Consider the following 10,844-nt stretch of genomic DNA (forward strand, 5'->3'; position numbering starts at 1 on the left):
TGAGAGGATTACGAAAATCTGAGCTATTAAGTCTTAGTGAGGCTCTCAATAGAGCATCATCAGACTAAAAGGATCAATTATTTCTTGAATGGGAAACAAGTGTCAGCATAATACTTCAATCAAATGGAAGTTAACATCTTGAAATTGTCTCCTACTCCAAACCAACATGTCCATACAATATGGTACTTCAAAATTATTACACATGTCAAATATACATATATACATACACATGTGCAAACACACACACACACACACACACACACACACACACACACACACACACACATTGAAAACTATAGTCACTAGCTATGTAATCATATATCTAGTTTTTAGTATCACATCTATCCATAGTCCATTTAGCTAAATGCAAATCTATCCACGTATTAATCTATAAATTAGTTACTCGAGTAACTAATCTATAAATTAGTTACTCGAGGAGATAAAGTTGGATTATCAATAGCTTATATCACTCACATAAGTATGTTCTGTTCGATAGCCATGTACCATTGTCACAAAAGCAAGCTAGTATATTTGGCATATTTTAAGTAAATATCACTTAACAAATAGCCATATCACTTATCAAATAGCTGATCTTGAAAGATTAACATAGAAGTAATCTTCACAAAATCATGGGCCTTGGCAAGGTAAGCAACAATAAAAATAGATCACACTCACACCAAAATTTTCCCATTTATATATAGGCATGTGAGCATGAGCCAAAACCATCCCAAAAAAACACTCAAGCTATTGTTGGGGCAGTGTGGTTTTTATGTTCTCGTAAAGATTGACTCAACTCTATCTTGGTAAGTGCAACTTGATGAACAAAGCTATGCATGCAATTCTAGAACTCGCAAAAGAACGCAAAGTAAATATGCTTGAATGGTATATAATTCTCGTGCTTTGTCTCTCTTTGTGTGAAGTCCATGCAACTATAATGTGCACTCCATATGTGACTCCCTTGGCATTGGTATCGGTATGTTTTGTGATGTATCCACACCATGTGCACTCCCTTCATGCATTCCACCTTCTATGATAAACCTTGCAGATTGTAAATCCCTATTTTCCTTTATAGTCAACAAAGTACCATGAACAACATGGATAGCACACCTTTTAGTGTCTTTTCTCCTCAATGGATAGCAGTAAAATATTGTAGCATCACAATTGCCAATAAAGTTGGGCTTCTCAATCCAATGTTTTTCAAGCCAAAGGTGTATCCTCATCCACTAACATACCCATCATTGGAACCCTTTTGATTTTACCCTTCCACACCATTTGATTTGATTGTTTTGTTTTATTAGAATAAGGACAATTTACAACATTGTAAATGCCCCTAACATTTCTCACTATTCCTTAAAAGCATTCCTTTGTGCTCTATCCACACATGCCCATCACTCCTTTGCTTATTATTGGATTCCCAACTGGAAAAGAAAGTCGCATAAACACAATAAGTTCATCGTAAAACCTTGGGAGCTCATTTTCTTTTTGCACTGTATATGCTTGACTTTGGGGTTAAAGGAAAGCTTCTAATCATGGATAGAATAATGCCTCATCCCAAGGGTTGAAATTTTATAGAAGCAACAAGAAAAGAGTTTGTCTCTACTAGCTTATTGAGTATATTGTTGGGAAAAAAGAATGCATAAAAGTTGAAGACAAGGAAAGATAACACTCATGAGTTCAATGCAGGAGAATAAGCAAAGTGACATGTGAGTGAAACATTATAATCTTTCAAATTTATGTAATGTCTCTTAAATAAGAAAACACTCGTATATAAATAAGAAAACACCCATATATATATAAATTAACAAGCAATGATTCGGTTGCGATGTTACACAAAAGACCAGCAATGATTCAGTTGTTATATAAAAGATATGGTCATTATGCATTGGCACCAAATGAAATCAATACAAAAATCCCTAAAGAAACAAACAAGCTGGACATAAGTGTAAAATGAAAGGGACATTGTTTTCAATCATTAGCTCACACTTAGTTCATTTTCCTACACATACCAAAAAGGAAGGAACTGAGTACTGTAGTTTGAGAAGAGCAAAAGATGTTAGGGCAAGTCAAAACTTGTAAGGGGGTGCATTAGCATAGCCCCTATTTTGTAGTCGAGCTTGGAAATTTTATCATGCATCTGGTGGAAATGGGGGCTAGTCAAAACTTGTAAGGGGGTGTGCTAGCATAGCCCCTATTCTATAGTCAAGCTTGGAAAGTTTGTCATGCTTGTAATTGTGTATGTTATGATTAATAGTTAATTAAACAATCTCTATGTATATTGTAACACTCAACCCTAGGCAAGCCATATTTGACGTGCCCCTCGGGAAAAAATCTTCCAAGATCATGCAAGAGGGAGATTCCTCTTCCATGATCTTATCCAAGAGTCCTCTTGCATCCAAGTGGCCTCTTGCATGAGAGGTAGAAAGGTCATGATGGTTGGAAATCAAGAGATATTGCTTGTGGTTGCAGGGCATAGCTTTTAACATCACTCAGCTTTGTTGCATTGCTATTGTGGGATAGGAGGGAGTGGTTACAAACATGAAAGATGTTAGAGGCCATAAAGTAGTCTTTTATGGAGACAAAGGGGTTGATGTGGCCTTGAGCAAGCAGCGGCGGGAAGAGGACCACATGAGGAACACATACAACATTATGCATGTTTGAAGGACATACTTGATGTGGCCTTGAGTAGGCAAAGGGAAGAGGACCACATGAGGAGCACTGTTAACCGTCATTGGATACCTCTGCACATCGACGCCATCCATTGGCAACTATCACTTCATTTGGCCGTTGACATTAAAAAATGATAACATTGTATATTTTACATGTGCGATCACTATGAAAGGTGCGCCATGAGATTAATTATGGAGATTATATTCTTAGATTAAGTGTTTGCACAAGCTGCACAAGCTTGGGCGGTCCTAGATAGCCATGGACCTATATTTTAAGTATGGTTGCCCAAGGTGTGAAGGATGGGGACTAAGATAACGGTCAATTTGTATTCTCACCATTCATTCTCTTATGCAACTAATAGTGAAAAAGTCAGGCTTGAAAAACCAAAGTTATTCATGCCCATGAATAACTCGACCTTTGGGTAACCAAAGGTCCATCAACGAAATGTTGGTCCAAAGATTGATATCTGGCTTATTGAAAACCCCCTTTCGTGCAATTGAGATTAAGAAAAATTATAGGAGATGAAGTCACTCTAGAGACAATAGCGCATCAAATTACCCAAGATCTTCATACTATAGGAGTATTGGATCTGGCCCTTCAGCCCAGCACACATTACAATGTGTGTTGGAGAGTTCTACAACTCTACATCCAAGAAAAATAGCATTGATACAGAAAGCTTACATTATTAATGAGCAAGTGCAGAGAGAATTTCTAACTCCCCTACACTACCCGGGGGCTTGTTCAATATTGCTAAAGGATTATTTGGAATATAGTCGGATACAAAACAAGAAGCTCACTCTGCCAAATGAGGGTCGTGCAATGAGTAATATCTCAAGGTTCCTAGTAGAAAGAGGGTTGGTGCATACATCACCTCCCCTTCAAACTTTTATCTAGAGGGAAACCTTGAACCAATGTCAAGATCCCATCTCTTTCACTCCAAGGACCAAGAGGAATGTAGAGACATCATTGAACTAGGGAAACCTTTTTTCCTACAAGCAAAGAGATGGAGGTAGAGATAAAAGTCGAAGAAGTCTTAAGACAGTTATAGATTTATAAGTAACAGAAACATGAACTAGATTCTAGGAGGGCCTTAGCTCAACAAAGATATAGGGAAAGAGGGCCAATCCTAGAATTGAATATTTTGGAGAAGGAGAGATCAGGATGGGGCACATGCCTAAGTCCTAGAAACAATGTCACCATCAAATGGTCAAACTTGACACTTCAGTGGTTCAAGATGACCCATTTGGCATCTTACAACCACGCTTTCTAGCTGTGCCCAATGCAATAACGTGGTACTTGACATCTTACTAGTCTGCAGAGAGATATCAAACTTGACACTCAGTGATTCAAGATGACCCAACTGGCATCTTACAACCATGCTTTCTAGCTTTGCCCATTGCAATAACTTGGTACTTGACATCTTACTAGTCTGTAAGAGATATCACAGTCAAAATCTTGATGTGACAGGGTTAGAGTTCAAACAACATCGAGATTGCTGACAAGATAACTTGGAACTTGACATCTTACTAGTCTGTAAGAGATATGTCAAAATCTTGATGTGACAGGGTTAGAGTTCAAACAACATCGAGATTGCTGACAAGATAAGAGATAAAAGAGGGAAAAATTGGCATACTATGGTTCATGACAAATTGCAGAAAGAAGAGAGTTCATAAGCATGTATATTCCAAACAATAGCTAAATGGCCTAGTACACTGAACAAACCTCTTCACTCATCAATGCATGAGCAAACAAGACAACCTCCATTACATTCATTTAGCAAGGAACCAATATAATGCCATATTGTGTCACCTAGAGTCAAGACTCTCTCATCAAGGTCTCTCTCTCTCTCTCTCTCTCTCTCTCTCTCTCTATATATATATATATATATATATATATATATATATATATATATCAAATTAACCGGTCCAAAAGATAGTTACAAGAAAAAGTGTTATTCCAATTTCACTCCTGATCATGATGGAATATTGGGTCATTGCCAATTGTTAGCTAGAGAGTTAAGCTAGCAGTTGTCAGCGGGTGAACCGCTAGGAGTGGTTCACTTGGGGTAGATCCCACACTTAGCATCTTTGTCTTGTTTTGGGGCTAGGAGTCTCTTGACTGGTGGTGCTTGCACAGACACAAATTCCACCCATTGGGTTGGACTATGCTTGCCAAGGGCCGTATGCCCTTTGCTTCTTGCTAAGGTGTCTGTACCTTAGTCCTTGTTTTTCTTCAGGCCTTTGGAAGTACACTTCAATGACTTTGACCTCTATGTATAGGTCCCTTTGCTCTATTTATGGTGTCTCACAGCTACCCGTCGTGAGACAAAGGCATGAGGTGCTCAGAGCTCAAGAGTGATAGCATCATCTATGTATATATGTGTTTCAGGGTCTTGCCTCTGTCTCCTATATCCTTGGCCTCAACTCCAACCATATGGTGGGATGCCCTGTGATTCCAACCAAGGTGTTCTTTAAAGGTTAGTCATGATGGTCCATTGGTGACGCGCCCTTACTATACTTCTCTCTGTGTGAGCTTCTACCACCTCACCTAAGCTAACCATTAGGAGGCGGAACCGCTCCCCTGGACCAACCTAGAGTTGGTGGGGCCTATTCCCTTATGGCAAATCCTCTAGATGGCCTCAAGATTATCTCTGTTTCAACACTCTTCACCTCCTTATTCTCCTCTAGGAATTCTCCGATTCTCTCCAGTTTATCCAGGGCCACAGTTCCTGCTTTCACGGCACGCTGTGCCAGGTTCTTGATATGTCTGCACACCATCATGATTTTTCTTTCACTTTGTCCTTTGTTTTGATCAAGTCCACCATTAGTCTGTTTTTGTCTTCCCGAAGTCCTTTTTGCTTCTCACGTTCTTTTGTGAAATTTGTTTTTAATATCACATCTCTATAGTTCTGTTTTGTGCTTCTCGTTAAGCTTGCTATTCAATTTTTGCCTCTTTTGTGGTGGTGTGGCCAGCTCAGCCCAGACTTGTGTGAGATTGTTCATTTGTTATTTAGTAAATTCTTTCTCCTTTGTGTTGGTCCAAGTGTCAGCCTAGATGTGTTGTCCTTTTCCTTCTTCTTCAGCTCCTTGATGGTCTCTACATTCTTCTCCTATTGCTCCTTGTTGATGGCCTCTGCATGCTTCTCATGTTGCTCCTTAAATTCCTTGATTAGTCCATCTAGATCCTCTATGTAAGCCCTAAGCACTTGTTCTTCATTTATCTTGTCTTCTAGTTATTTGGCACCATCACATGCTATCTTAATTCTATCTATGGTATATTATCGATGGGGTGTCTACCCCGAGTGCTAGCTCTTTTTTGGAGGTTTTTTCATGTTGTTTTGCTACTTTTTTTCCTTCTACTTTCAAATTCAAAAATTTATCTTTCCACTCCTCTACTTCTTTTCGTAGCTTCTCGTTCTTCTCTATGAGGTTATCAGGGTGAATTTGGCTCCTCCCCAGATTCCTCTCATTCCTCCATGTGTGCCGTTTGTGGTCTCTCCTCCTTTCATTGGCCTTCATTCAAATTTATGTCATCCTTCTCATAAACAATCAATTCTCTATATTGGGAGACGGTGCTCTCTAGTACTACTTTGAGCTTGTTGAGGTAACCCTCCCAAACTGCTCTAAGCTTTTCATGCCACATTGCTCTGTGGTGTGCTCCTCCCACTCATTCATACTCTCCGCGTCCAGCTCGTACATCACTGGCATGGTCTCCACGTTGTACACTACCAACTTGGCCCCTCTAGGCCACCTTGACTTGGTTTGTTAACTATATCTTGTATGCTCTAGACCACCTGCAGTAGGTGTTCTCTCATCCAAGTGTTCTCTCATGATGCCATCTGCTCTTTGCTTGGCCTCCTTTGCTTTGGTAGTGGCATCGACCAAGATCTCCTTGATGAGTTTGACTTCATGCTCTTGCTTGGTCAACAAGCCACCAGACATGATGGTTCCTTAGTGATGTTCCTATTTACTTCTACCTCTCATGCCACACTTGCTCCTTCATCTTTTGTCTCCCCGTTGGTTCTTCCTTGGCCAGCAGCAATTTCGTGTTTATTCTCTTCAAGCTCCTTGTCCTTTTGCTACTCATCTTGAGATTTCGGATCGTGCTTAGGCTCTCTACAATGTACCTTTGTAAGGTAAGCTTCATGTGCATTATCTTGCTTCCATTACAATTAGAAATGCAGGGGCTCTAGTGGTTGTTGTCACCTACTCTACTGGTGTTGTATAAGCTTGGGGTGGAACATACATTTCTTACCCGGTCCTTCCTAGGGCCAAGAGTCCTTCCTAGGGCCAAGAGTCCTTACACTTATTTGATGATGCAGGTCCCTCTCTCTCTTGCTGCTTTAGTTGTGGTTGCTTCTTGCTAGCAAACCCTATTTCTTATCTCCAAAGAAAGATTTTATTGTTTGAGAGCTTCCAAATCCAATGGACGTTGGTATCTCTAGGATTTTCCTTGGGGGTGGTAGAGGAGGGTTTCCACCACAGTGGTGGGATCAAGGTTGGCACCACTTAGGTTTTGTGCTTGTTCTGCTCTCCTTCTCCTTGAGTCTTGCTCACTTATCCTAAGACTTCTTGGTGTTCCGGTTTCAGAGTGGGGGTATCCTACTGTTCCTGTTTCAAAGTGGGGGTAGCTTACTTTTCCTATGCTACCCTTGCTGCTCCTCTTGCTCAACTAATCTTGGATAAAGCTTTTGAGCCCCTGTATTTGTTTTGTTGTTGCTTCTCTTCAAATTGCTTTCAAGCTATTTTAAAGGACCTCTACCCATGTAACTTTGGCTCTGAACTCAGTTGTTGTTACCTAGATGATGTCGTAGTTCCTTTGAGACTTGCAATATAGTTTGATTGTTTCTATTACAAACCACATATGCTTCTTTCTATCCTTATCTAGGTTTTCGGTGATTTTGTACTCTTTTGCTATCTTCAATATCTCAAACTATCTCACCAGATGGTGGTATGTTTATCATAGCTTTTGCTGGGAGTTTGAACACTTCCTCCATGTAGCCGGTTGTGAACGGAACTATCCTATTGGACTTGATGTTCTTCTTCTTCTGTAGCCTCTCCTCCACAGATAGTAAATCTATTCATCTGTCTTTTTCACTTCATCTGCATGGAGATTGATTTGGAGCTCTCCCCATGGCAATGCTACAAACTTCTTTAGCCCAACTCATTCCAGCCACTTGTGCTTTTTAGTTTCCTATGGTAGGGTTGAGCTAAGGTGCTTAAACTCCACCATCTTAGCACTTGGGACACTGAACAAAGAAAGCGAGTAGGGTATGTAGGAGGCAAGGTTGTAGAGAGTAGAAGTAGCTAAGAAGCACAAAGTCACAATGAGAGGAATGGGTGCTATACATTCCAAGCCCAACTTATGAAATGGAATTTTTTGGTTTTGTTGAGACCGTGGGTCCTTGGGCTTTGCACTAGCACTCACAATACTAGGATTTCCATGATTGTGCCCATGATCTTTGCTTCTTTTGAGATTGTTGTATGCATGGCATACAAAAGTTATAGAAATAATGAGTGGATAGAGATGGGTCTTTAATATCATCATTTCCTTTTCCACCCTTCAAGATATTCTGCATACGGCCCTTTCTTCCCCTATTATTGGCATTGCCAGTCCGACATCTAGCTCCTTCTTTTCCTAGCACACATCAATCATCAATGTGCCTATCTCTTTCGGGGTCCTTTCTTCTTCTGTGAGTTTACTAATTTGGGTCTAAATTGGGTTTCAAGTCCTCATGTCTAGTGTAAGACCATGGTATGGCCTGATCCTATATCCATTAGTTGGCTTGCTTAGGGTTACTCCATCCAATGTCTATAGCTCAAAAGTTCTAGTCTCTTATCTTCTCTAGATCGTGTATGGTCCAGTCCACCTCATCTTCAGTTTGCCAGGGTGTGGCCCCATTATTGAGTTGAATAAAAGGACTACATCTCCTTCTTCAAAGATCATGAACTTCCTATCTACTTGTAGCCTCCTCCTCTTGCACTATTTCAATGGTCTAGGCACTAAATAGCCTTTCTTCATCCTGTGTTCCGCTAAATTCTATGGCTCTCTGAGTCTTCTAGTCTCAACCTTTCTATGACGGCTATCTTAAGACTAGGCACTAAGAATTCCATGGGTACCACTGCCTCTAGACCATACACCATACTGAATAGTGGGAGGCCAGTCGTGTCCTTTAGGCTGTTCGAAAGGCCCACAATGCAGAGTGCAGTTTCTTATCCCACTTGGCCCAGTTCTCATTTAATATTTGGATTAAAATTCCTTTCAGGATCTTGTTGGTTGACTCAGCTTATCCATTTGCCTATGATGTGGAATTTTTATGGATGACCATATACTGCCCTATCAATTTCCAAATCACTTCATTCAAGAAATGGGTGCCTTGATCGCTCCACCAGCTCATTTGGGCATCCAAATTTTGTCATGATTTCATACAAGAACTTGGCAATAACTGAATCTATCTTATAATCTCTCATTGCCTTTGCCTCCACCCATTTTGTCATGATTTCATACAGGAACTTGGCAATTGAATCTGCCTTATAATCTCTCATTGCCTTTGCCTCCACCTATTTGGGGTAATAATCTGTTGCTACCAATATGTATTTATTTCTTTCTATTCTCTGGGCTATAGAGGTTTGAATGGTGCTATACATTCCAAGCCCAACTTATGAAATGGTTCTAGAGATAATATGGGTTCATGAGGCATCTTGCCTGCTACATTGAGCTATCCTACCCTCTAGCACATATCACATTTGTTTATAAATTAGGCATCCTTAAGGAAGATGGGCGGCCACCACAGTTCATATTAGAATTCCTTCTTTCCTATTATGTCTCCAAAGAAATGACTTTCATTGATACCTTGATCTTTTTCTACCAAGACTGCTTGTTATTTGTGATCTGGGAAACACCTTCTCAATATTTGATTCTATGCCCATTTGGTATAGCTACCCTAGTATCCTCATGAATGACTTTCTTCTTAAGACCCAAAGAGGGTAATGATGAAAGATGATGATATCAGGCAGGCTATGTAGTTACCCCTAGCCACATGCACACATAGGTCGAGCGTAAAGACCTCCCCTTCGATACAATGCTCAAAGAGAAGGTATTCAACAACAATGGGGTGGAGTACACCAATTTCAAAGAAAAGTCAGATGAATTAATAGGTAGGTCAGTGTCCATGATATAATAATGCAAATCAACCCCATGGATAGGTACAACATGATTAACCTTCATAAAGCTACAGACGATTCACATGAATCTCAAAGATGATTGGGCATATTATTATCTCCACTAAGAACTATATGCATACCTGCCCGTAGCACTAAAACAACGTAGTAAACCTCCTCACCAAAGTTTTAAGCCATATCACAAGTAGACTACTGCTTTACAGAAGAGGAAATTTTTATAAAACCTACCAAGATCAGCCAGGAAGATATAGCGGAAGACCTTGAAGAAGCAGATGTCCTCATTACTAGCACTAAGGAGATTCTGGCAAGTGTGGAGCAAAAGGAGAAAGCGGGACCTCGCACTAAAAAGACCCCCATTAGGCCATGCCCTCGTGAAGCAAATGGAGGATAGGAGGGTTCAGAAGAAGGAGAAGAGTACATATAGGAAGATATACCTCCCTTCCCAACAAGGTTCCCTACCATGGTCTCAAGTGTCAACAAACGGAGACAGCTCAGACAACACCTTATGTTTGAGCACCTCAGCAGAGGTACAACAATAGGAGACTTTACTATACATATCTATCACATAGTGGAAGTCACCGCGTAATCATCGTGAAACCCCTAGAGGAGCCCATGAAGACTGAGATACTTGGGGAGCCCTATGTTCCCTCCCTCCCTACAATAACATGAACCAACAATGGGGGGCCACTGTTTAGCTTTTGAGGTGGGCCCCATATCCCACTAGCCCCGTCAACACATCCTTCATGCGATGCGGGCATGTTCACGTTAGGTGTTACAAACTGGTTGGCATTCATGAGTTCCAAGTAGGTTCATACAAGAACTAATAAGTTCAAAACTGGCTGTAGTTAATGCACTTTCAAGAGATGCGTGATTCATAGAGCAAATCTAAAAATGTCACGTTAGCTAAAAAGGATGTAGCAAACTAGGTTCATCTATTAAGCAACGGGAGAGACGATTGCCCACTTGGAGTCACATTTCAAGTTGGTTGGTATCTAG

This window comes from Cibotium barometz, chromosome 62, assembly GCF_041138505.1.
Source record: "Cibotium barometz isolate CiBa-2024 chromosome 62, ASM4113850v1, whole genome shotgun sequence".
Taxonomy (NCBI): domain Eukaryota; kingdom Viridiplantae; phylum Streptophyta; class Polypodiopsida; order Cyatheales; family Cibotiaceae; genus Cibotium; species Cibotium barometz.